General features: G+C 41.1%; 1 protein-coding gene across 6 annotated transcripts in view; it reads right to left on the reverse strand.

Moving 5' to 3' along the window:
* drp2 (dystrophin related protein 2) overlaps positions 1-26,871 on the reverse strand; it is a 206,131-nt gene that overhangs the window by 109,106 nt on the left and 70,154 nt on the right. Inside the window, exon 1 of one of the 6 annotated variants that reach the window (XM_087851276.1) lies at positions 26,035-26,068. The exons of the other annotated variants lie outside the window; for them this stretch is intronic. The gene's annotated coding sequence lies outside the window, so the exon portion shown is untranslated. Of the gene's footprint in view, positions 1-26,034; positions 26,069-26,871 lie in introns of those variants that run through there. 6 annotated transcript variants of the gene reach the window in all.

Genomic DNA, 26,871 nt, shown 5'->3' on the forward strand with positions numbered 1-26,871 from the left:
GCCAGACGTGTTCCGCTGCTGAAGCCAGTGCATGTCCAGGCCCGTCTGAAGTTTGCCAGAGAGCACATGGATGATACAGCAGAGGATTGGGAGAATGTCATGTGGTCAGATGAAACCAAAGTAGAACTTTTTGGTATAAACTCAACTCGTCGTGTTTGGAGGAAGAAGAATACTGAGTTGCATCCCAAGAACACCATACCTACTGTGAAGCATGGGGGTGGAAACATCATGCTATGGGGCTGTTTTTCTGCCAAGGGGACAGGACGACTGATCCGTGTTAAGGACAGAATGAATGGGGCCAAGTATCGTGAGATTTTGAGCCAAAACCTCCTTCCATCAGTGAGAACTTTGAAGATGAAACGAGGCTGGGTCTTCCAACATGACAATGATCCAAAACACACCGCCCGGGCAACAAAGGAGTGGCTCCGTAAGAAGCATTTGAAAGTCCTGGAGTGGCCTAGCCAGTCTCCAGACCTCAACCCCATAGAAAATCTGTGGCGGGAGTTGAAAGTCCGTGTTGCTCGGCGACAGCCCCAAAACATCACTGCTCTTGAGAAGATCTGCATGGAGGAATGGGCCAAAATACCAGCTACTGTGTGTGCAAACCTGGTAAAGACCTATAGTAAACGTTTGACCTCTGTTATTGCCAACAAAGGTTATGTTACAAAGTATTGAGTTGTATTTTTGTTATTGACCAAATACTTATTTTCCACCCTGATTTACGAATAAATTCTTTACAAATCCTACCATGTGAATTCATGGATTTTTTTTTCACATTCTGTCTCTCACAGTTGAAGTGTACCTCTGGTGCAAATTACTGACCTCTGTCATCATTTTAAGTGGGGGAACTTGCACAATCGGTGGCTGACTAAATACTTTTTTGCCCCACTGTATGTGATCTTCTCTTGGTGCCTGTTAAGAGACGTGCTGCAGCATTCTGCACAGTCTGAAGACGATTTAAGGCTGATTTGTTAAAACAGGTAAAAAGGCCGTTACAATAGTCTAAACGAGAAGAAATAAAAGCATGAATAATCATCTCAAGTTCAAGCTTTGATACCATTAGTCTGAGTTTAGAAATATTCCGTAAATGATAAAAACAGTTTCAGACCAGCTGCTTAGAGTGCTGCTCGAGCGACATCGAGCTGTCAAATACGACACCGAGGTTTCTAAGGTTTGTACCAGGTGTGATGCTAAAGAGGATTTTTTTAATTGACCATGTACAAAATGTGGGAATAATTAGACAAAAGTTAAGAAAAAACTTAAGCATGTAAGAAGAAGGAAGGATTCATTTTTCTCTCTTGTTTTCAAGTAGCTTTAAGGACAATCTGATAATAAGTCATTCTATCCTGAAAGTAACACATTTATGAACTACATTTTCAGCATTGCTCTGTGACAGGGTTTTTCTCAATTTAGCAAAAGCGTAGCTGAAAGCAGTCCTATACATTTACGCAAGTTGAAGGGATGGATGGTGTTTGGTCCTGGGTTCAATAACCGGACGACCGAGGCGTGGATCGTTTCTTTTTTCTGTTACTCCCGTGATCTGAAACTGTATGCAGGTGTGAATGTGAACGTTAATTTATCACAGTCATCTGAATATCATGTGCATAGTAGTGGAAATGTATGCAGTTTTTCCTAATAATATTGCATAAGGGAAGTATGTAAAAAATGACAGTGTCAGGGTTCTAGGCTTTTGAACCGGTGCTTTGTCTTGTGGAGTTCTGGTTATTTTAGGTTGTTTAGTTTCCTTCAATGGGTCTCTTTCTATCTTGTCCTCACCGTCTTGTCTCCATGTCCCCTGCTCTCCTGTATCTCTCGCTCTGTCTTAGTCATGTCCCCGTGTTTTGTTTCCCTTACCGGTTTCCATGTTCCTCTCTTTCTGTTTCATCCTTGTCTCCCCAGTCGGTCGTGTGTTCCCATGTTTGCTTATTTCCATCCTAGTGTCAAGTTCGCGTGTTTGTGCTACTTTCTGTTTATTTTGATAATCCTTTCTCTCTCACATTACATTCAGGTTAGTTCCTTTACTTCTTTATGTCTTATTTGTTCCTGTGTTTCCCAGTGGTCTCCACCCCTCTATTCCTCCACTTGTGTATATGTGATCCCAGTTTTCCCTTGTCCCTCATCGGAGTCTCTGCTCATCAACTCTTGTGTTTCCCAGTTTTTTTTTTCAGTTTAGGTTATTTGTTGCATTTTAGTTTATTTTGTATCTTTATGTTCAGATTAAATAAACGGCTCGCTTTGTGTCAACTATTTCCTGTTCTCCTGTGTCGTCTGAATTCGATCGATCTGCAGCCATAGATCTTGACAGTAGACTCTGACCACAATGGAATACAGAGAATACACAGTTTGTTTTTGTGAATTTTGAAGAGTTTCAGAACCAGCTGCTAATTTTAATGGGCGGTGGCTGATCCCTTTTCATGAGGGGGAGAAGGAGAAATTAAGGCAAAAGATCTGCAGTTTGGTTCATGCTTGGCCCCAGTATGCAAACTTATTGCAACCTGGCAAAAAGACTTCTCAGCTTTGAACCTCCATCCTCGCACAGGGAGCACGACACTGACGCCATCTCAGCCTGTCGAGGCTGCCACAGATATTTTGTGTTTCTAAGTCTTCCCAGTTTAACCCTGAGCCTTGTGTTTTCTAGACTATTCACTCAGGAAAAATCCTTTTCTTTCCCATATATGAAATCTGAGAGGGAGTTTGGTGATGTCAGCACCATCACTTGTTGGTCCCTCGGGCGGAGACAGCTGGTGTTTGGCCAGTACCTGAACCCCATCCAGGGCTCTTCACCAGCCCCAACTGCTAGTGGAGGCAGCTGAGCAGCCTGCGCAGCCGCAGGCACAGCATCAAGAGCAGGCTGGGAGACCTCTGGCTACTGCTTCACCAGAGGTCTCCACCCCAACTGGTCCTGTTCCATTCCCAGCCAAAGGTCTGCGCGCTGCTACATATTTACCTACAAATACATGAAGTTCGGTACACTACAATAATGGGTTAAAAAGTTAGATCAAGAAGGTAAGAAGTAGAGTAACCAGTGCTACTTCTGTGCTAAATCCTAAAATCCTGACTGAAAATCTTTATACACACCATTCCTTTGGTCACATAGATGATTTGCTCTTTCGAGAATGTTATATGAGTTGTTGAATGGTTAATATTTCTGAATACTGTTGAAATTGATCTTTCATTAAGAGGTAAACGTACTTGAAGCACTAAAGTACAAATATGTTTAGGTATTAATAGGGATGGGTACCGGTATCGTTCTGACATAAACGGTAGTAACCAGACCAAAAAGCGGTGCTTTATTTCGGTGCTTTTTTTTCCTGAGATGTCACACACTTTGGATTCTAGCCAATCATTTTACCTTTCCGAGGATAGTAGGCGGGCCCAGGTACCTACGTTCTTTTAGAGCAGAGCTACAGATTAAAAACGCCCAAGGCAAAGTGGTCAAAAGTCAGGCTGCAAACTCAGCAGCCTGCAACAAGTGCTTTAAGGTGATACTGTGCAAAGGAGGTAACACCTCAAATCTGATGAAACACCTGGCGACGCATAGCGTTTTGTTAAAAGCCGAGAAATGCGCCGTATTTGATAGCTTGCTGCGAGACCTCACACCGAGCACATCACATGTGGGTGGGTTGCCTGTTATCGGTCCCGGAGTTAGCAACATCCCCCAAGAACCCGAAGAGAAGAGTCCTGGCCCCTAGCCCTGCCAGTGTAGCAGAAATGATGAGGATGATGATGCAGCAGCAGCCGTTCTTCTCTGCGTGAGTAGCTTAATGTTGTTCATGTGTAAGCTAACCACGTTATTAAATTAATACATGTAAGGTGAACTAGCAAACACCATCATAGCTACATGCGGCTGTCTTCTTGTTTGATGGCAGATACTCCCTTCACCCTGGCCAAAAAGGCTAAAATGACCAAAGAAAAAGTGGAAAACAGTTAAACATGAGAGGTTTTTGGACAAAGTTTGTGTTTTTTCCATTGTTTAAGCACTGCTTCCAGCCAAGAGTGATACCATATATGCCCTATAGCTGCAGAAAAGGCTAACATTGTTATCTTTTTACAAAAAAACAGCTGAACATGAGAGGTTTTTGGACCAATTTTGTGTTCTCCATTCTTTAAGCACCGGTTCGAGCACCGTTTAAGCACCGGCACCGTTTCAAAAGTACCGGTTTGGTACTGGTATCAGATAAAACCTAAACGATACCCATCCCTAGGTATTAAAGTCTGTGGTAACCAGGTTGCAGGTTACAAGCATGTGTGAATGTTTGCACTGTGCTTTTCTATCATTATTGAGGATTTAACTTGTCAAAACTGGCATTAAGCTTTTTTTCTAAAGAATTTATACAAAATAATTTTTTTTAAAAAAACTTATTTTCAGTTTCATGTTTATCTTATTGAATCTGTGTTTATCTTAAATGTAGATATAAGGTATAAAAGATCGAGTTTCAAGCCAGAATCATGATTTTGGGTTCTTTTATGCTAAAAAAAAAGTCCTATTTTTTGTATATATCAGGAGGTATAATTACTGAATATTAACAGCAACTGTGCCAATGTGAATAACTGTGCTAATGATGAACATCCGCAGTAATAAAGGCAGTAGAAAGCACATATCAACAGAGAATGAGGTTTAATGGATTCAGAACTCCACTGAGGCTAATTTGAATGCATGAATCTCATTATAACAGCAGGAAATGGCTTTTGACAGGTTCGGGTGTGACGTTTGGCTCTCTGCTCAACTGTCCACAGTCACTGGCCTGTCAACCTTGTCACTTCTTTTTTTTGCCAAGGGAGCTATGGAGACTGAAATCCTTTTGACAGCTCTCTGTCCATTAAAAAGGTGACAATGAATATCTGCAGTATAGACTGTAACAGTTCAGCTGAGAAAGAGCAGCCGAATACTTTGCCAAACAGAGGAGGAGACACCAAGCACACAGGAGACATTCAGATTTAACAAACATTACAACAGAAATAGAAAATGCAGCACTGATGTTTCGCCTGTGTGACACAACACTGAGACATAAACTCTGTAGCTGACTAACTATGTAATTGGGACAGGCGTGAATCCAGTATGAAAGCAGCTGTTTGCGTAAACAGGGCCATGTCTGTTTTCTTCTCACTGAACACAAATAAACTTATTTTAAAAATGTGTTTCGAGAATCATTTACATGCTCCAAAACAGGACAGACTAAAAGGAAAACTGTGGAATGAGATCGGGATGCAGAATGAGCGACAAAGAAAGAGCCAAGAGCTTCACTTAAATGTGTAACTGAACATTTCAGTTCCTCAAAATCTAACCTTAATCGCAAGTCAGATGTGAGTAAAATCAATAACCAGGCACTGTATGGCGCTGATTAAGAGGTAAGTAGGGTGGGAGAAAAGAAAAAGAGAGTGCAGTGTGTCTCCATTAGTTGAATCTAGGGTGGATTTCAATGGACTAACAAAGAGCTAATGATAGGAGAGGTTTTAAAATATTCAGGTAGCACTCATCTGCTGTGAAACTTTGAGACCTGTATTAACATACCCCCACTTTCTTTTTACGTTTCTGATGCCCTTAATTCAAGGTCTCCTCATGAAGACCTTCTTTGATTATTTCAGCGATTCTACCCAGGAGACTGAATCCTGTTTTAGACGCACACAACATCTTCATTACACACCGGATAGGAATGCAAAAAAGGTTGGAAAAGAAAAGCACGAGTAGGCCAAACAAACACATTCCCAAACACTCTGTCCTTTCAGGGAGGGTCAGTAGGCGGCGAGCTGGATGGAAAGAACCGGACTGACCTTTAAGGCTAGCGATGATACAGTCACATAAAAAAAACGAAAGGTAACACTGAATGAGCCCTTTGTCCTACATATGACCAGTTTCTGCTACAACTAGGGGAGAGTAAAATCTCAAAGGTGTCAGATGTCAGGCTGGCAGACACACACACACACACATTGCTAATGGAGCCTTTCCACCAAGATAAACATGTCATTAAGCTGCTTTTTTCACATGCTGATGGATGTTCGATCTCACTAATGGAGGAAATAGATTATATCTCAATCCTTTCTGTTCAATTAACAGTAATTGGGTGGTTTGGTAAAAAAATACCATCTTGCGTAAAATTGTACAATATGTGTAATTGTTTTTCATTTTTAAATGAGTTATGAAACATTTGATTTGATTTTTCTGTAATATGTTAGCACTCACGTCTCTCTTAGCTCCTCCACATCCTGCCCCACATCACCCTAATGTGTGCCACCTGGGTTTATTTGTTCTTCCTGAGAGTTTTTGGTGTGTCTTTCTCACTCGCTGTATCAAACCATCTCCCTGTTGTGCCGCAGCAGTCTGTTATACTATGAAATTCTTTCAGAGGGATAGATATCGCCGGCTTCACAAGTCTGTTACTCGTAGGTTCATTAATTAAGACACTCCCACAGTATTGACAGAATAAATACTCAGTACATCAGTATTCTGTATTGTGCAAGAAATGACGATACATCAAGCGGTTACATTTTCATAGCTGCTTTGATAATTTGAGATGACAAAACCCACTGTAGTCAAATTATTAAACATTCATCCATCTTCTTCTGCTTATCCAGTTCAGAGATGCAGAGAGCTGAATCGAGGTAGCTCATAGACAGATCCCCAGTCTAACACAGGGCTAACAGAGAGAAAGACGACCGTTTATTTCCACATTCACACCTACGGCCAGTTTAGGAATCATCACTAATCCCATGCAGACTGTGAGAGGAAGCTGGAGTAGCCATAGACAAGCCATGCAGGCACAAAGAGAACGTGGAAACTCAAATGAAAATCATTTTGAAACTTTTGATTCAGTTATGAAAACATATGTCCTGTGTTTTGCTTTTTCTGTTTTTCTTATTTTAATGAATAACTGATTTTTTCATTAATTATTATGGGACGGATTAATCCCCGTGGTGGGGGTATGCATCTATCCAGCCCTCCGTCTCTTATTCACAGGGGGTTAATGCCCCGTCTCAGCTGTCATTGGGTGAGAGGAGGGGGATACACTCTGGAGATGTTGCCAGTCTGTCACCTGGTTACGCATAGAGACAGACGACCATTTACACTCACTTTCACACCTACAGTCAGTTTAAAATCACCAATTAGTTTAGGGGCTAATTAATAACAGCTAATTAAAGCTGTTCATCTCTCACTTTGGAAGTGCTTGTGGGTGGATTCTTCTACTATCTGATGCTACAGGTAATAATCTCTGGATTTTAAAAAAAATTGCAAATAGCTGGAAGTGAATTTTAATTTGGGATTTACCAGTTTTAGTCTTATTAATCGGACTCGTCACAGACTTTTCATCATTCGAATCACACAGTCGTGGTCATGGAAAGGCATATGACCTCTAAACAAACTACACAGAGCTTTTAACTTCGTGACTAATGGATACTGCTGTCACATCAGTCATGAAATCCTAAAGTGTGACTGAAGATGCTGGTTTGAACATTAGTATGTCCGAGGTGTCCGAGGAGCTGATGGGATGCCCACGCCCACAGGTGTGGCTGTTAACTCCACACCTGCATCCCATCTCGGGCGATTATCAGGTGGACTATTTGATCCAGCCCAGCCAGCTGCTCCACGCCAGTCCGTTAGTCGCCTCACAGCGGTAACGTACACCCACGGGAAGGCGGTTGTGAAAACCCTCATTTACCTGAACAAACGCTAATCTTTTCCTTTGTGCTCAGGTAACAGCTCGGCGTGTTTTTGAGCCACCTGCCCGTCTGGAGTTTGGATCGCCTCCGGTACCAATCACCTCTACTTTCCTGGAGCTCACCCGCGGACCCTCACCCTTCCCTCCGGCTCCCATGGCCCCGCTTTGACTCCTCCCACAGTCCCGATTACGGCGTCCCTGTGTAACTCATCCCCCGGTCCCTTGGTTTTTCTAGTTTCTCGCGTGTTTTCCTTTGACCCTTCCGGGACACCTTTAGTTGAAATAAAGTACTCCTGTGCGTGTTGTCTCTGCTTCTGGGTCCAGCTTGTGTACTGAACTTCGGTTCATGACATAGTATCTGATTAATTTGTTTGTTTCTCACCTCTTTTCAAGACGCCACTTGGCCTCCATCCAATCGGGACACGGTTTTTGCCAAACTAGTCCTTTTTATGGTCAGGGTTGGGAAGAAGCCTATCCCAGCTACCATAGGGCGAGAGGCGGGGCACACCCTGTGCAGGTCACCAATCTATCACACTTCCCTAAATATAGCTAAGCTTATTTTCTCCATGTTAACTTATTACCATTTTCTTTGAATAATAGACTGAGCTGTTGTTGTAATTGTTATGTCTTGGAGTGGGAAGAGTTAATGGCTATGTAGACGGTAAATGCAGCTCTTCTTGAACATTGTGTAAGGCCATAATGGTGAGCGGACTACAGCGACTGCACTGAAAGGGGCCCAGTGAAAGGAATTTTATGCTTACATTCAGTAAGGAAGATAATCACACATCTTTCTGCTTCCTTGGTGTTTGGTGGTGAAAATATGCTTTAGATCATTTTCCCACACTGTCGAGCTCATTGCTGACATCGCATGTCTGGTCCATTCATCACCTTCTCTTCAGGCCAAACAGCCTCCACTTCACATTTTCTAAATCTCACTGTGCATCTGTCATTCTCCCTGGCGGATGCCTTTGTGCAACCCAACTCTCGCCATCTCCGCCTCTCTCATGTTACTCAAGTTCCATCTATGGCTCCATCTTTATTTCCACCACCACTTATTGACTCTGGGTCATCCTGCCCTAATTTTTTATCACCGACTGATTCCGTTCTGCCACGATGTGCCGTCGGAGTCTATTCGTCATGTAGCTTAACGGAATTCTCTATATCAATAAATCATGTGCACTTCCTTCCTGATCTCTCCTTATTGACATGGAGTTTAGCCCAGTGTGCAATTGTTCCCTAAAAGTTGACTTTTTTAACCCTAGAAAAAATATTTTCATCATTTTTTGTTTTGTTTTTTTGTTTGTTTGTTTGTTTTCTTTTTGTTTGTTTGTTTTTTTGCAGCAGTGTTGGTCAAGTTACTTGAAAAAAGTAATCAGTAACTAATTACTGATTACTTCCCCCAAAAAGTAATCCCGTTACTTTACTGATTACTTATTTTCAAAAGTAATTAATTACTTAGTTACTTTTTAAAAACACGATTTACACCCTGAATAGGTGATAAAGTGATAGATCTTTCAGCCCAATTCTACTTTTTCTACATAATCCATCAAACAAAATGTAATCAAATGGAAAAGTCTCTTTTTTTTTTAACTTGTTTTATTAGTTTTAATCTTTCAACTTTATGCATCAAGCAAAAATTTAATTATCTGCAACATTCTCTGACTGGAAGAAATTTGTTTAATATTTAAACCTATTTTCTGCACATTCCAGCACATAAAATTAATTTTTTGTGTGTGTTTACACTCAGTCTTTCAAATAGATGCAAGTAAAACACAGCAGAAAATAAATAAAGTCAAAGACTAGCGGTCCTTTTGCTCTATTTTCACCTGTAAAGCAGGAGTGGGGTAGGCGGAGGGTTACCCTGGTGCAGGTGTGCAGCGGTCAGTGGAAGAATCCGCGAGTTTCTCTGTGAGTTTTCCATTACGTCGTAGCTACTCGGTGCTTACTCGGAAGTTTAGGGTTTTTTTCACTGTAAAAAGAAGTTTTCTTCGCACGCACAACGGACACTAATGTTTTTGTCACTTTTTATGGAATCAAACTCAAAGTAAGGTCAGTACTTCCACGCTTTAAACGCTGCACGCTCACACTCTCTCTGCACTCGATATATGATCCATTGTTGATCTGCACACAGCTGTTGTCACGAACGTCGCACTCGCTTACGTCACTGTCATGAGACATTCTCGCAAAAAAATCACGGTTTTAGTAACGCAGTAACGCAGCGTTCCTACGTGAAAGTAACGGTAATCTAGTTACAGTTTTTGCAATAGTAATCCCTTACTTTACTCGTTACTTTACTCGTTACAAGTAACGCATTACTGCCCATCTCTGTTTTGCAGTTTGGCCAACCAATCTGCCCTGTAAGTGTGGTACAATAATCCACTGCTGTGAGGAAAAGGGAATAAAAAGAGACCGGGCTGGCGATCCTTTGAACAGCCTGTTATTTCTGCCTGTATTGCTCAGCCACAGTTGCATTTTGAAAGATCTTTAATGGATGTGTAAGAAAAGTGAATGAGGAAAGAGTTAACACATCTGAAAGAAATTTTTGAAGAGGTATGTGCATGTGCACCTTAATTGTTGACGGCATATATCAGTCCGCTCTAAAGTGGTGTACCTGCTCTTACAGTCACCTGTAGAGCCATTCATCTTGCTTGGCTGATTCTTCAAATTTACTTTGCTCTTGTTTCGATCCAGAGCTCTGTGGAAATCTGCATTCAGCAAACTATATTAAAAATCTGACATCTGACTAGATGATGATTTTATATGAAAACATTGTGATCAATCGGTGGGGCTGATAAATAGAAAGCCACTGCTGACTTGCGCTATCCTGCCTGGATGACTGAAGCAGCACTGAGGTGCCAGCTTTCATCTATACCTCCCACCAGTCTATAGCACACATGGCACAGGGACACATTTGATCTACAGCCTGACACTGCAGATCCAATCACTTGTCAAAATGTCTGTATAAATTTGCTGCTCTTCTCTGAGCAGCACACTTTGCCCTCTTAGTTTCAGCTCACCCTGAAATCAGAACACACAGAGAGCATTGGGGTCGACACTGACAAGATCTCATGAAATAATAATGCTCTGCTTCCACGTGCAACCTGAGCAAAAAACTCACACGGGACATGGCGTCCACTGAGGTAGCTTCTCTTTATCCACTCCAGCTTTCTATGCAATATATAACAGTGGCAACTGATTCCATTAGGAGAAACGCTCCACATATGAGCATGCAGTTTCTGTTTGATTTTTGTATTCAAAACTCTCATTAAAGGTTCTTGTGTGACAGCTATTGGAGCAGATTAGGTGCTGCTGAGCAAGGAGAAATGACAGGTTGATGACTTTTCTGAGTTGCTCTAATAGTTTCAGCAGCACAGGTGCATTTTTCACCTTCAGTGTGCTTTTACTAGTTTCTCTGCCTGCAAGTCAACCTATAATCAATGAATAAATGTGCCAGGAATGTTGTATTTGTAAAACCTGCATTTTCATATTCCTTCAGCCTAATTTGAGCCTTATAAATATTTGAAGTGCCACACATACTGCAGCCAGAGATGATGGAAGTAAGACTTAGAGCTCACTGTGTCTTTTTTTGTGCTCGAGTGAGGATTGAGCCCCAGTGGAAAGCAAGTCTTTCATCAAGTGTCTAACCAGACTCATAAACCATCCTGAAAGGCCTCCCTTAGGCACCTTGCTGGGTAAACAATACCATCACTCTGTCATGATCGTGAATTAAGATATTACCACACGCATGTAATTAACATTTGTATTCAGGCCCAGAACAATGTTTCATCTTGATTAAATAAATATTGAGCGACACCACCATGAGAAATGGTGTGTCATTTTTCCCCCTATTTTTCCCCCTGCAGAGAGTAGTAACTGGATTAAATTGAAGGGATTTTCAAAAGCAGAAAACAGGACATGGAAGGTATTTGTGGAGCACAAAAATTGCAAAACCCCATCAAAGCAAGTCCCCTCTCGGGAAAATCGCAGCAGTGGTCCTGCTTCAGATGTGAGCATTGTCCAACTGCGCCATGTCAAGCTTTTATGGACCAAACATCGGTGAAATGGAAGTGAAGAGCGACTCGGCGTGTAGACTGGCCTGAGGGAGACAGGTTTGAGCCATGAAGAAGTGAAAGAGATGTAGTGTGGCTATTGCACGCTTTTATGAATCGACCTATGGATAAACCGTCCCCATCATGCCATTCAAAGAAAATGGGTAAAGATTCTCTTTTGCTAATATAGTAATGACAGAAGTGGTTATTTAAGTGCAGGGGCGGGGATATCGTTGCAACAGAATACAGCATATAGAATGAGCTTGTAGTCCTTATACGAACAAAACTTTGATGCTGCAATAGCTTCATGCCTGCCCCCAGCCAGTGTATACCCTCTCTCAAGTGAGAAAACATGGGAGCAAGGGAGTGAGAAGAGACTGGGGGAGAAAAGCTTTGAAGATCACAGTGCTGCCATCAAGTCGGTGTTTGGTACCCCATCCGCACCCTAGAAAAAGACGCTCCCTTTTTCCAGTAATCTGTGCAACTTCCTTTTTCTTCTCCCTCGTTACCTCCTGCTCTTTTACTCAACATCAGGAAAAAACTGGTGATGTTAGGAGGATGGCTGTGTTTTCTCGTCTCTCTCTTTTTCTTTTTATTCCCATTAGCCTGAAGTTGTCACAACTACCTGACACCCACACAACTGCTTGCTACCCAGAGAGGAAATAAAGATGGAAAAGTGATAGGACAATGAGTGACAGGTGATGAGGTACATAGGGGAGTCGATGAGAAAGCAGGGAGGAAAACAACAAGAAATGGATTTGAGATGGGGATTTGAGCAGGGAAACAGTTTAGCAGTAATCAAGGAGGGCAAGCCCCGACGGAGGATGCACATTCTCTGAAGAAACAGATGAACGCTTCCAGGGAAACATCTCAGTTAGATAAAGACTCTTTTAAAGACAACAGATAAAGGAGGAGAGGAGGAGAGTGAAAAGAAAACCAGGCAATGCAAGACACTTCATATTCAACCAGCAAAATCTATGTTGCAACCTCAGTGCAACAGTTCTGAACCTCTCCTCAAACATTGTTCTGGTGACAGCAAGAATAAAGGAAACCTCAAACCACACCTGAGCCACACCTTCACCCCAGACACAACAACAGTGTTCTGGAGTCAATGCACTGGCTGTTTCCAGTCTCTTAATATTGCTTTTAGGGTCATTGTTCACATCAGTGAAGCATACCGCTTGACTGTGTGACTCACATTGCTCTCTATCTCCCTCTTGCTCTGACACAGACACTCGGTTTTGCAGTTATTGTCTGGGTGTTTCACAGAATTTATTACCACTACACCGCACTATACCTTTGCAGCAGCACAGAGCGGCTCACTTGTAAGTTTTTCCCTTCTGTAGATAAGCAGCTACATACATACACAACCGCTCCCTTACAAAGTAAGTGATATCGTTATATTTGCCTTCAAGTAATTTAAAATTATAAATTATAAATTGCAGCTACGGTTGTGGACACAAATTTGTATGCACTCATCATGGCCATGAATGTCATAGTAATTTTGCTTTTAATAATTTCTTTGAACTGTTCTTTTTCCAGGGTTGAATAAATGTACAGCATCTTTAATTACTTTAAAAAATAAGAATTGGGTGCACAAGTTTAAATGTATTTTAATCCATATAGGGTCAACATTATACATATAGGCAGATATATATATATATATGCATACATCTCCACTAAAATTTAATTAAATATCCTTTAGCAAGATGTGTTTGATAGTAATCAACAAGCTTCTGGCTGGATATTTAACCACTCTTCTTAGCAGAATCCGGATGTTAAGTCTGACGTCACTAACTGTGTCTGGGCCTAAACTCCGCTGCAGGTCCATATATCAAACGATCACTGTGGCATTACTGAGAGTTGAAAAACTGTCTAAAGTCATTCATCTTTAATAAAATGATCAGCGTTCTGCTCTACCAGGTGTAACAATTGAGTTTAACATCCAGGCATCCATGAAAACAGAATTTATGACATTTAACGGAGTTAGAAGTTAGCAGGAAGTTAGCTCGCTAGCTTCTATCTAAATACAATATAGCATGTCCTGACTGCGGGGTTTTGGAAACAAATTAAAACGTACAGCTCTGTTATCACTTCCAACATAAATGAAGACAGAAAAGTAAACAGCAGTGACGTTTGTAGGGTTGCTGAAGTTTGGCAAGCTGTAGCTAATGATGTGCTACGTGACCGCTAGCGACACAGCTATGTTAGCATAATATAAACAAGCTAACTTTTTTTCCACTCGATAAAAGTTAACGTGAGTGTTCTCGGTGGTCAGGAACAAATGTAATCGCATGGCAGGATGCTGTAAAAGGACCAAACTTCAGCCAGGAGAACAACTGAGATAATCCATCCACAATACGAGGTTAGCTACATCCTAAGGTTTTAAAAACCGAGCTTAAATAAATGATTAGCGGTAATAAAAGCCGAGGGAGGTCAACAGTGATCACAGACTGTTTTAGGAGCTTTTTGAGATTAAATAGAAGAAAGTACATAACATTAAACATGTTAACAACACAAAAGCCATATTAAACGCAGACTACTTTAGGCCCGGAAGTAGGATTCCTCACGTCATCACTTAACGACCGGATTGATAGAGTTCATTTAAATTGGTTGATTTCCTACATGGCTTTTAAGCATTCGATTTCAATTTTTAAATTTGTATTTATTTAGCGTCAAAGCACAACAGCAGTCACCTCACGCAGCTTTATAATGTAAATCAGAAAATCAATCATAGGACCCCCGTGAGCAAGCACTTGGCAACAGTAGGAAGGAAAAACTCTCTTTCAACAGGAAGAAACCTCCATCAGAACCAGGATTGGGGTGGGCCGCCATCTGCTGCGGTGATTGGTGGTGAAAGGAAGCAAAGAAAATGAAAAGTAAAATGAGACTTCGACAGACTTCGACTGTGGAAGAGAACCAGAGTTTATTAATATCTAACAATTATATGGAAAATGGTTTATAAACATAGAGAGTAAAAAGAGGTGAGTGAAAAAGAAATGCTTAGTACATCACAGGAAGTCCCCAGCAGTCTCTACTGCAACAAAACTAAGCAAAAAAAGTAGATCAGGTTTCTGTCTCCTGAACTAAACTCGTCTCCTTTTTATGTCTTTGCTGAAATATTTGGATTTTCCAATTGTTCTGAGTTGTGGTCCATAGAGTGAGTGCTGTCAAACAAATCGTTTTCATGTTGGGAAAGAAAAACTACCAGTTGTAGTCGATCATGATCAGCGAGAAGTTAATAGGCTAGTCATTGTACAATCATTTTATTGTGGAAAAGGAACACTTCAAAGAAATCATTAAAAGCCCCAAATTATCATGACATTCATGCCCATGATGAGTGTACGCAAACACAACTTGGAATATAAATTCGCTTTTTTTAACCCTTTAAAACATATTTGATCTATAGAGTTTTTTAGAGTGCTATATCATCAGTGTTCCCAAAACACAAATAACAAACAGTACATTTTTAAAAAATAAATTACAAATAAAAGCCAGATATAGCAAATATGATACAAATGAAAACTAATAAATGAAAATTAAAATGTAATTTCATCAGAAAGTTCACAGTAATGGCTCTATTTTCAAAAGATTAGAATTTCCTGGCAATTATTTAATGGTTTAGACTTTAAAGGGTGAATAGGATAAAATCCCTAAGCTGCAGTACTAAAATAGAAGCCTTCATTTTTCTTAATTAAACCTGTGCTCTTCCTAATTTACCAAGTTAAAATGTCTGATGTGAAAAAGGTCCATGTACTCAGTTTCAGTGTAAATAATGATCTGAATAATGGCTTCATTCTTGTTTGTTATCCCTCTACGACCTTCTGCTCCATCTTCATTTCCCCCCTCATCAGTAAAAGGCAGAGGGCCTCTCTGCCTGACCCTGATATCTTCCTGTGAAAAGGATTTTTCTCTCTCGCTCTCTCAACTGTCACATTGTTGCCGCTCAAATGGAATCGCTGAATTTCTCTCTACATAGTAAAGATTTCACCTTACACTATAAAGCGCCGTACAGCGAGTATTGTAGTGAATTAACAGAATACAAATAGGATTTAATTGAACTGAACTGAGTTTAATTTAATTGCTGCAGCGAATGTTCAACATTGTCACACTGTCATGGACATCTGGGACAATGAGAGGCGTTTTTTGTAACACCTTTGCCTTAGTGACGAGCCAAAATGTCTGCTTTGTAAAAGGAGAAGACATATTACTAGAATAAAGGCTCATTTGTTTTAAAACACAACACTGTTCATTATGAAAGATGGCTTTAAGGACAGACTCTGATCCTTGTCTTCACTGTTTCTTGTCCCTACTGTGAGTGCAGGCTTTTACCTCCTGTGCAGCTGCACAGCTATAACCACGTTAGATGCCGTAAGACTTGTATGAAACCCCGTTCTTTTGAGAATACTGCACGAGCTACATTGCTCCCAAAAGATGCATTTACATGTGCTGAATGGCATTTGAGTAAAGCAAGCCTTTCCTAAATCTGCCATGTCCCAGAAGTCTGTTTTTGGGCTTCACTTCATTAAATGTAATAAGTGTGTAAGATCCAATTCACCTGAGCAATGTGGTTATGTTTTGAAACCTACATAAAAAATTAAAATTTTAAAGGAAAGCAAAACAGTTTCATTCTAAAAAAAAAAGAAGCAGCACTCAGGAGACGCTCCAACAGCAGACTGTAAATTAAATACATCTCCCCCGTGGTAGGTAAGTGTGTGTATGTTGGCTGGCAGGCTGGTTAAGACATTGGCCATTACTGGGGTTTCTGGTCACGCCATTCTGCCTGCCATTATTACACAAACCATCACTCAGGCCAACTGCGTACATTATTCATGCCCCGGGAGGTTTGTCAGAGGCTGTGACTGCAGGTGCTGTGACAGAGCTCTCGATCACAGGCACCCACGCCGTCTGCTCACCTGACCCCACCGTGACACAACAACCCATGGTCCACCTCAGTTCAGCAGTGGAATCAGGTCCAGAGCTGGGAGTGATTGACCTACCTCCAGTTTAGCTTATTCTAAACAGAAAACAATCTGAGACGCACCTTTAGACCAACAACAGCCAACGCCACACATATCAGCTCATGCCAACTTCAGCACACTGCTGTATAAAAGATAGCCAGGGGAATTTTATTAACTTGTTTGTTCTATTTCACAGAGCCACATAACTCCTGCTGCCATCGCACGCACCAACACAGAACTTCTTAAAATGGCGTGAGCCTGTGAGCCAGGACGTTTTTCCACTCTGCTGCTCAGATGCTTCCTGTCATCCTTCACGGGGACGAGTAAAAATTCTAGTGGCACACCGTTCCACCGGCAAAGTGAAAAGTGGCCTGCAAAGCTATTTACCTAATTTTACTGCATTTGATAGATACATGTGATCTTTCACTGCCGCCCCGGCGCCCCGCATCCACCGCTCAGTCAGACATTAGAGGGAGTCAAGCTGAGCCGTCATCCGCCAAATGTGGTGTTATTTACGACTCTGCCTTTTTGATGATGTGAGTAAGATCTGCCACATCTGAGCCATTTGTCCGCAGTGTGATGCCACTCAGATCCTTGACGCATTACCTTACAGGGTGGCAAATCCAAGGCTGCTCAGTGAAGTGTGAAAAAAACAAACAACTATATCTTCTGTAATTATTCTTTTATGGCAATCTTTAAGTGCACTTTCAGTAAGATGGCATTAAGCTACCCTTATGCTTGATAATCTGGATAGGGACACTTCCTTTGGCTTGGTACTCTCAGCTGAATTTTAGAGCTACCTTGTGTGTGACTGTAGGTGAAATGCAGTGGAAAAAATTTGTGTACAAGTGGAATTCAAATGTGGAGTTAATGAATGGTGAGAGTGCTGGAACTGAACGAGAGTAAAAATATTCTGTCAGTTAGAGGAGAAAATCTCATGCAAATTAATTAGTGATGAAACATGTGTCTCTGTCCTCCACCTGATACTCAGCTTTAGCAGAAACTAGAGTCTTTCCGATTCCTGCAGGATGTACACATACGTTCAGACATTGCTGATCATCTTTTCCCATTTTTGCCAGTCACTGTGTGTGGGAATTAGACAAGCACTTTAACATGTATATATATAATCAAATGAAGCCCTTAAATGATGTGAAAGCGCTATATTTATTTACTTATGAATATCCATTCATCCATTCGCTTCCGCTTATCCTTTTCAGGGTCGCGGGGGGCTGTCATAGGGCGAGAGGCGGGGTACACCCTGGACAGGTCGCCAGTCTGTCGCAGGGCCAACACACAGGGACAGACAACCATTCACACTCACATTCACACCTAGTGACAATTTGGATTATCCAATTAACCTATCCCCACAAGCTGCATGTCTTTGGACGGTGGGAGGAAGCCAGAGTACCCGGAGGGAACCCACGCAAACACGGGGAGAACATGCAAACTCCACACAGAAAGACCTCGGCCTGATGTTGGAATTGAACTCAGAACCTTCTTGCTGTGCGGCAACAGTGCTAACCACCGTGCTGCCAATTTTTAGTTGCATTTCATAACGCTCTTGCGAGAGATGAGATGTTTACTTTACAAACCAGATTAAGACTTTAAAAAAAAAAAACCAAAAAAATAGACAAAAAAAAATTAACTACAGAATACAAAACTGTCTTTTTTATGTAAAAAATGCTCCTTTTCCACTGGTGAAAATTAAAGAGAACTGGTGCTAATATAATTGTCTCATAAGCCTCAAAGGCTAACGTCTATTAAAAACCTTTAAAATATTACAATATTACTGATATGTTCATTATAGTTATTGTTATGTACTAAGGAAACTTGAGAAACTAACTGCCAAGTTCTTTTGAACTTCTAAAGAGGAACAATAGGAAGGTTCATAGTTGAAAACATCAAACAAAGTTAGGGGAAGCATACTGCCCGAGATCAAAGGATCTGCTGTAGATTAATAAAACTGCCCTGAACATCATTGGCACCCATCTATTGAGCATTAGTGATACTGGTGAGAGGGCATTGTGTAGAGCCAAGAGGATGCTGAAAGATAATGCTAAAACCCTGCTCCAGCCTGGCAAGCAACACACAAGTATCTGCTGTGTACTGCCACACTTCAAAGCTTTCCTCAGGCTGAGCTGAACTGAGACACTGAACTCATCATCCTCACTCCACTACAGATATTTTAACTGTATTTAATATCACGATGTCCTTAAAAGCCTTGAACGTATGCGCTAAAATCCTGTATATATGGTATGAAACTTGAATATGTGGAATATGATGATATAATAATGAAGGGAACTTTGGTCCATCGTTGCCTCCTGTTCAACGAGGTGACAGTCTTATTCTCCTCAGCTTTTGGAGATGCTTCTTCGTGTTCTGACACATGGTTGAACTGGAAAAGCTCAACTATGTGTTGAGGAAAAGAGTTGGTCATATGCCGGACTATGTAACGGGTCACTTTGCAAAGTGTGAAAATGAGAGTGAAGTTATGAATTGCTACATTTCTTAACAGCATGCACTTCTATTCCTGCTGAGGTGGCGCGATGCCAGCATTACTATACAGGAATGAAAATGTATAGAAAATTAGACAGATGGCTTCATAACGATGTAACGTGTAGCTACAGTAGCTTTTATGTGTTGTTTAACTGTGATCTGTAAACTGCAAACCAATCTAATGATATTAGGCATTCCAACCTATTCGTCGTCAGGCTGATGACGCTTAAAAAAGCCAAAATTGTGATGTTTTTAATAGTAACAGTAACATATATTTTACAAATCATTTAAAAATATACATGTTCTCTCTTTAATGGACACAGATATGCAATCCTGTACTGATTTGTGTGACCTCTGTATGTCTGCTACACCTAAATCTTTAATGTTTTCTCAGGTTTGTAGAATACCCACATGCATCCGATGGTTGTGAACATCATGTTGAGGTTTGTTTAACCTGAGTGCATGTTGGACTCATTTATTAATATTTATTAGTAAATGAAAAGAGAAAATACACATATATCCTATATGACTCTATATAGCAAAAATCATCACGTCTTATAAATATGTCACTTCTCTATTACACTTGAGTTAAAAACAAATTATGTGTGCTCGTCGGCTCATGGAAATGCCCTTCCACAGCAGAGGGGCTGTAAAGTAATGAATGTATCGACTCCTGCGGCGTGCTCTTAGTGTCCATCTCCACCACTATAAGCAGGGATTAACTTCCTCCTAATGAAGGGCAATTCAGTGCTGTATTAGGACCAATAGATGCCAACATGAAGACCTTACGTCCCTCACCCTGACAATTACAGTGCTCCGGGATTAGCAGGAAAGTTGTGAATATGTCTGCAGAATCCTAAATGAAGGCTGTGCTGCACAGTTTGCACACAAACACGTGCAAGTATGAACCACCACTCGCAATCATATTACCTGACATCTACCAAAGTTGAAGCTACATTTTACAGGTGCACACAAGCAACAAATGCCGACACAAAAGATCAACGACTTCTTCCTCCGAGCTACCGTTTCGTAGCGCTGCTAATGGCTTATAACACATCAGAGTGACAGCATCACAAACACACAACACTCAGCTACTTCTCAGTTACCTCCACTCTGTCTCACACAGCTCACACAGCAATGGTTGTGCCTGTATGAAAGCCAAGATTCAATATGTGTTGCTTCCCCATCTGCTACATGGATAAATTATGGGATACCATAATTCATTCCTGTCAGTGTGACGACAGCATTGATAGGTCTTACAAAAGCAAATTTACCACATCGGCGAGCATTAAACTAAGCCAAGGATTCTGTCTGTTAAGTAAAAGGTTGTTTTAAATGCTTTATAGGATTGTCATGTTTAGCTCTGTAGTTCCCAGCTGAGGGCTAAGTCCATTCAAAAAGTCAAAAGAGAAACCTAAGGGGCTTGAGAAGATTAATGAGGTTCACTAGCCTCAACTAATGTTCCAAAGGATATATTAAAATATAGCATATCTGCACTCCAGAATAACACAGAGATTTTTTAAAAATCAAATCAAATGATTTTTGTTATTTAAGATTAAATTATACTTAAAACAATTTAAATGAGTTTAAGAAAAACTAGAACATGTTAAGGCTCGGGGTACTTTGTCACAATGTCATAATGTCTTCATCAATAACCATATGAAATGGCCACAGCATCAGTTCAGAGTCAAGCGCAGCCCCAGTTGCAATAAACTCATCCACGTGTAGGGTACAGTAGTTAAGTTGCTTTAATGTAAGTTGATATAATGTAAGTTGATATAATGTAAGTTGCTTTAATGTAAGTTGCTTTAATGTAAGTTGCTTTAATGTAAGTTGCTATAATGTGAGTTGCTTTAATGTAAGTTGATATAATGTGAGTTGATTTAATGTGAGTTGATATAATGTAAGTTGATTTAATGTAAGTTGATTTAATGTAAGTTGCTTTAATGTAAGTTGATTTAATGTAAGTTGCTTTAATGTAAGTTGCTTTAATGTAAGTTGCTTTAATGTAAGTTGCTTTAATGTAAGTTGATTTAATGTAAGTTGATATAATGTAAGTTGATTTAATGTAAGTTGCTTTAATGTAAGTTGATATATTGTAAGTTGATTTAATGTAAGTTGCTTTAATGTAAGTTGCTTTAATGTAAGTTGATTTGTACTTGATGCCTGATCTGTTCTGTAGAGGATACTCCACCTCTCCATGTATCATCATATGTGTTCTACATTTGCCAATGGAGGCCACAGAACAGTGAAACAGTGGAAAATATAAATTTTAGCAGATAAAATAACTTCTTCTTTTTCATCTTCCTTCGACTGTGGTCCTAACTGAATTAAAGATTAGGCACCTAGAGTTTCTCTAAGCATTAAAAATTTCCAACATTTAAACAGGGCAACAGGAAGCATCATAATCTATGTTTAAATCTGTTTTTCAATCTGAACCCTTCCTTGTTGTTTACATCACCTCACACCTTGTTTAATCACATCTTTATAACAGCTGCTAAAAGGCATAGTCAGTTGAAAGTGAATAAAACCATTTGATGACTTTATACAGAAAGCCTCTTTGATGCAACAGCTAATAACCACAAGCATGAAAAGGCCTTTGTGACAACGACACATTCAACATCAAGAAAATACAGCTTTTTTCTGAAGGGGTTCGACTTAATTAATTTTTTTTGTGTGTAAATGTAAATCTTAAAAAGTAACTGCTATAATAAGAGCATTTAAATGCAGTGAACAAAAACTAGTTTTCCCCATATAATATAGTGGGGAAAAATGCTTAACTACAAGTGCATTAAATCTCTTCAGCCAGAACATTATTTTCCAACACACTGTCTCTTTCTACTAAAGCTATACCTTTAGCTCAATACCACACAAACATGCTAGCCAACTAGTGAGGCAGTTTGCTTTAAAGCAGCCCTGACAGAAGACGGATGAAACAGCTCTACCTGCTTCGGCTGCTTTAAGATGTTATTACTTTCTGCAGTGCACTGTTCCCACACAATAATGGTGCTTATGCATAAATGATAATCACATTTCCTCACTATAGCCCTCAGTGACATCCATGTGACAGCCTCTGCGCTTATGTATAAATGATGTTCACATCTATGTAGGTGTTACTCACTAACCCATAACACGGCCCCTTATTCCTCACTTTTCTATAAATCCTTTCTTTCAACTATGTGCAGCATTACATATATAATGCCTGCTCAAACTGACGTTAATTTCATACTTGTGTGCAATTCTTTACTCAAGGCTCAAGTCATAATATTGTAGTTTAAGAGTTAATTGACACAGCAGCCTGTGATTCTTAGGGAAATCCATCACACAGGAGGCAGATGAATTTTTAATTTCCTCTAGCACAATAGATTTTTTTTTTTGAAAAGAGGGGTCGTAAACATTGAACCTGGAATGGCAAACAAACGGCCTTTTCCTTTACACAATGTCCCTACAAGCGAGCTAGTCTGCATTCATAAAATCAGCATTTACAGTCATCTGTCTGCTGAGGTGAAAGTGTACGCTAATGCTAATTGGCTTCAATATGGCATAAAACAAGGCTTTTATCTAACTCATGCACTCCTAATCATGCTGCTCTGTAATAACAATATCAGAAATCAAATTAACAGTGAGAACAGGTCTTGCTGTGGGCAGACAGGGTAAGTGGGGAGAAATGTCCTCGAACTGAGATGAAATGCAATTTGGACTGAAGACGAAGGCAAGGGGAAATATTCTGAGGGAATTGGAGCAAGCATATGTCTCCAACGAAGAAAATGTCGGGTCCTGTTAATCTTATCTGAATGGCTGCCTGCTGACGTGGATTTAATTTTACACAAGCGCACGTCTGCTAGCTTGTGTAAGTGTGTGAGTGCACACCAGGCAGACTGTACACACACACACACACACACACTTTCAGATCTAATTGCAGTTTAACTTAAAAGTGCTAAACTAAGCAATAAAAAAAGGGCTAAGACAAAAATACGAGTAAAAGCACAACATTCAGAACATTCACTCACTGGCCACTTTATTATGTACAGTGCTCATTAATCTAATTTGATTAGCAACTCATAACAGAAACCCAACATATGTAGACATGTAGACACGAAGGTCAAGATGACCTGCCGAATTTTAAACTGAGTATCAGAAAGGGGTAGAAAGGTGGCACGGTTGTTGATGCGACTGAGTTGACTTCTCTGTGTCACGATGTGGGATGGACTCAAGCGCAGACGAGGCAGCTAAAATACACTTCCACTTATTGCTATACAACACCAGCTGCGAATATATACAAGTGAGAGGGCGGGGGGAATCCAGGGCACAGGGGAATCCGGAAAAGGAGCTCTTCACACACGAGGGACTTCACAAAACACAGCACACCAGCAACCTTGCACACCCAGGGCTCCGAGGGAAACGGAGCCCGCGATGAGCTCTGCCACGGCAAGACATGGCAAGCGTGAGAGAGGTAGATGTAAACAAGAAACATATGTAGCCAACCTGAGTCAGCCGGGCAGACACGGGGAACATGACACCGAGTTTTTCAGTCATCTGTCTGCAGTTTTTCCCCAAGAGGGTCACGGACCCCCTATTGATCCTCTATCTAATCACACGGGCCAAGGCGTGAAAACGGTTGTGGGTCACAATCAGCCAAGGTTTTGCATGAGCCCCTTGTGAAACCTAGCCCCACCCTATCATGTGATTTACTGAGGTCAAATGGCCCAGGATGCCCGGGACACTAACGACACCAACTGTCTGCCATCTTTAATCCAGTTTTGAGACCCCTTCCCAGATGCTTTAACGCCCACTCACATCCTGGGCCACACTTTGGCTCGTATGAGGTAGAGGATCAGTAGGGGGTCCGTGACCCTCTTGGGGACACTCCCATAGGGCTTAAAATGTGGGATTCTCCACCAATTGCTCTTATAACTGAGGCCCCAACCCAATAGTAGCAAGTTGTAGCTAACTGACTGGTGAGAGAATATTAACAAATTAGAACGTATGTTTGTATGTTAATCTGCTGATTTAGCCCCTTGTGGCAAAAGTCCATGTTTTAGGGGCTTTCAGAGTAGCCAGCAAATATCTGGATCTTGTTCCAGCCACTGATTATTGTTTACTAATGCACAAAACAGCTAAGGCACAGGCACAAGCATTCTCCACTGCAACCACTGAACATCCAAGGTATGGACATTGAGGCTGTGGACAGCTACAGGTACCTTGGTGTTCATCTGAACAACAGACTGGACTGGACTCATAACTCAGACGCCCTCTACAGGAAAGGGCAGAGCAGGCTGTACCTGCTGCGGAGACTCAGGTCGTTTGGAGTCCTGAAGACCTTCTGTGACTCTGTGGTGGCCTCTGCTATCTTTTACGGTGTGGTCTGCTGGGGCGGCAGCATCTCTGCTGGGGGCAGGAAGAGACTGAACAGGCCAGCTCTGTTCTAGGATGCCCTCTGGACCCAGTGGAGGTGGTGAGTGACAGGAGAACGGCGGCTAAGCTGTCATCCCTGTTGGACAACATCTCCCACCCCATGCAGGAGACTCTGACAGCACTGAGCAGCTCCTTCAGTGGGAGACTGCGGCACCCACGGTGTGGGACGGAGAGATTTCGCAGGTCTTTCCTCCCCACTGCTGTCAGACTCCACAACAAAGACTCCAACTGATCAAACACACACATCCACTAATGTGCAATAATCTTTTCTGGCATCGTTGTATTTTTACTCAGTTGTATATAGCATTTGTATTCTATTTTTATCTTATTGTATATTTTATTCTATTTTATTCTACTGTATATAGTATTTTATTTTATTCTATTCTGTACAGTTGTGTACAGTATTTATTCTTATTGTATTCTAATTTTTGCTTCATAACTTTTGCACTGTCCACTTCCTGCTGTGACAAAACAAATTTCCCACGTGTGGGACTAATAAAGGTTATCTTATCTTATCTTAAATCACTGACAGCTGACGATTTTCAGATTGTCAACTTTTTAAACCTACACTGTTTACCTCTACCCAACCTAAACCTGCTCAAATATTAGTGGTCAATAAAACTCAGATTATAAGCAGAGTACAAACAGAAACCTGAAAGGTCTGGGTGCAGCTAATCTGGTCCCTTGTCTATAGATTTGGCATATTCATATGGTGCTATGTGTTTAATTAGTTTAATTAACAGTTTCCCTTTTAATTTAAATGGTACATTTCTACTATTCTCTAAATGAAGTGGGTGATCTTTGTTGTACTTTCTGTTTTACTGTTTTGTTCTCTCTCTGTGATTTTTGCATTTTCAGGTTTTGCTGCGTGTTGATGATGTGTTTTGTTAAATGCATTTTCATTCTGATCATTTTTGCTGTGGTTTCTTACATCTTGTTATTCTGTTTTGCCAAACTTGTTGTGGTGTGCACTCTGGGCCACCATAAGGTGCGTGTGTGTAAAGCATCTTCTTCACAGACAATGGCCCACACCTCACCACCTACCCACCCTTCCACCCAGTTCACACACAGCAATTCTTTGTTCCTGGAATGGGAATGCTGAGATGCAGTAAACATAAACAGCATACCCTTCCCTCCCACATATTCCCATACCAGCATTAAGATGAACAACCACCCATTTACCCATTTACAATTCAGTACAACTTACAAGCACATACACGCACCAGAAGAACAAGTAAAGACGATTCTGTCGGGAAGCTATATCTGTTTCTCCGCCACCCTCATGCGCATCATTCTCAGAGGCGACAGGCAAAGAGAGTCAGGGAGAGATAGTACATGCTAAGTGAAATGGGAAATAAAGGAGTGAAGAGGAGGAGTGGGAGATGTGACAGCAAAGGGGAGACTAGTGAGAAAAGGGAGAGGATGATAGCGGAGTGCCACATTCACTCATCCTCAGACCTGCTCCTCTGCTCAGGAGCCATGCCTCTGGAGGACACCACAGACGCCCGGCAGCCTCAGGCTCATCACAACATGCAGGACCTTAAGAAAGGGCTGAGAACAAGAAAATGAAAGAGGGCCGCAGAAGATTTGAATCAAAGCAAAGATAAGAAGATCAAACTGTGACAGGGGAGAAGAAGAGTGGAATTAAAGAGTGATGGAGAGTGAAAAGGTGGGAAAAAAAGGAAAAGGGAACGCGATGCTCCCAGAAGCCAGTGTGGTGGGTCTTTGAGACTGTGACACACTCTGGGACATTCATGGTGGCAAATAGGCTAAGCTGCCTTGAACATAGATTAGCAGGGAGCCACAGCAACAGTATGTGATGTTCACACTGAGCTCTGTAGTGCTGCTTCGAGTGTTTATCTGTGGTTACGCTGTTATTTTAAAACCCTTAAAGCACTAATGTGACCTCTTTAGCCCATTAAAGAGGAAGAATTCTATGCTTTTGGTTTATTATCTTGATATGAAAGAGAAAATTATACAACAAGTAATGTGGTAGTAGGTGGGAAAATATTGGAATTTCAGGTGTTTGTTGTTTGGGATAGAGCAGTCTGGGTGCTCCCCCGTTAGCTCATTTTTATGCACAATGTGACACAAGAGAGCAGAAACGTGGAGACAGGGTAATTTCAGTAGCTGACACGTTGGGACAGAAGCTTATATGTATAGCTGACATATTTTTATTTTACTTCTTTTTTTAATCAAAGTAGCGGACCACACTCGCAGAATGCCAATCATGGACTCAGACTATAATGCAGCAGCCCGCAGATAAGAGAGGGGGGGAGAAAAAGCGAGCAAAAT

Source organism: Neolamprologus brichardi, chromosome 2, assembly GCF_056152115.1.
Source record: "Neolamprologus brichardi isolate AB-2024 chromosome 2, ASM5615211v1, whole genome shotgun sequence".
Classification (NCBI taxonomy): domain Eukaryota; kingdom Metazoa; phylum Chordata; class Actinopteri; order Cichliformes; family Cichlidae; genus Neolamprologus; species Neolamprologus brichardi.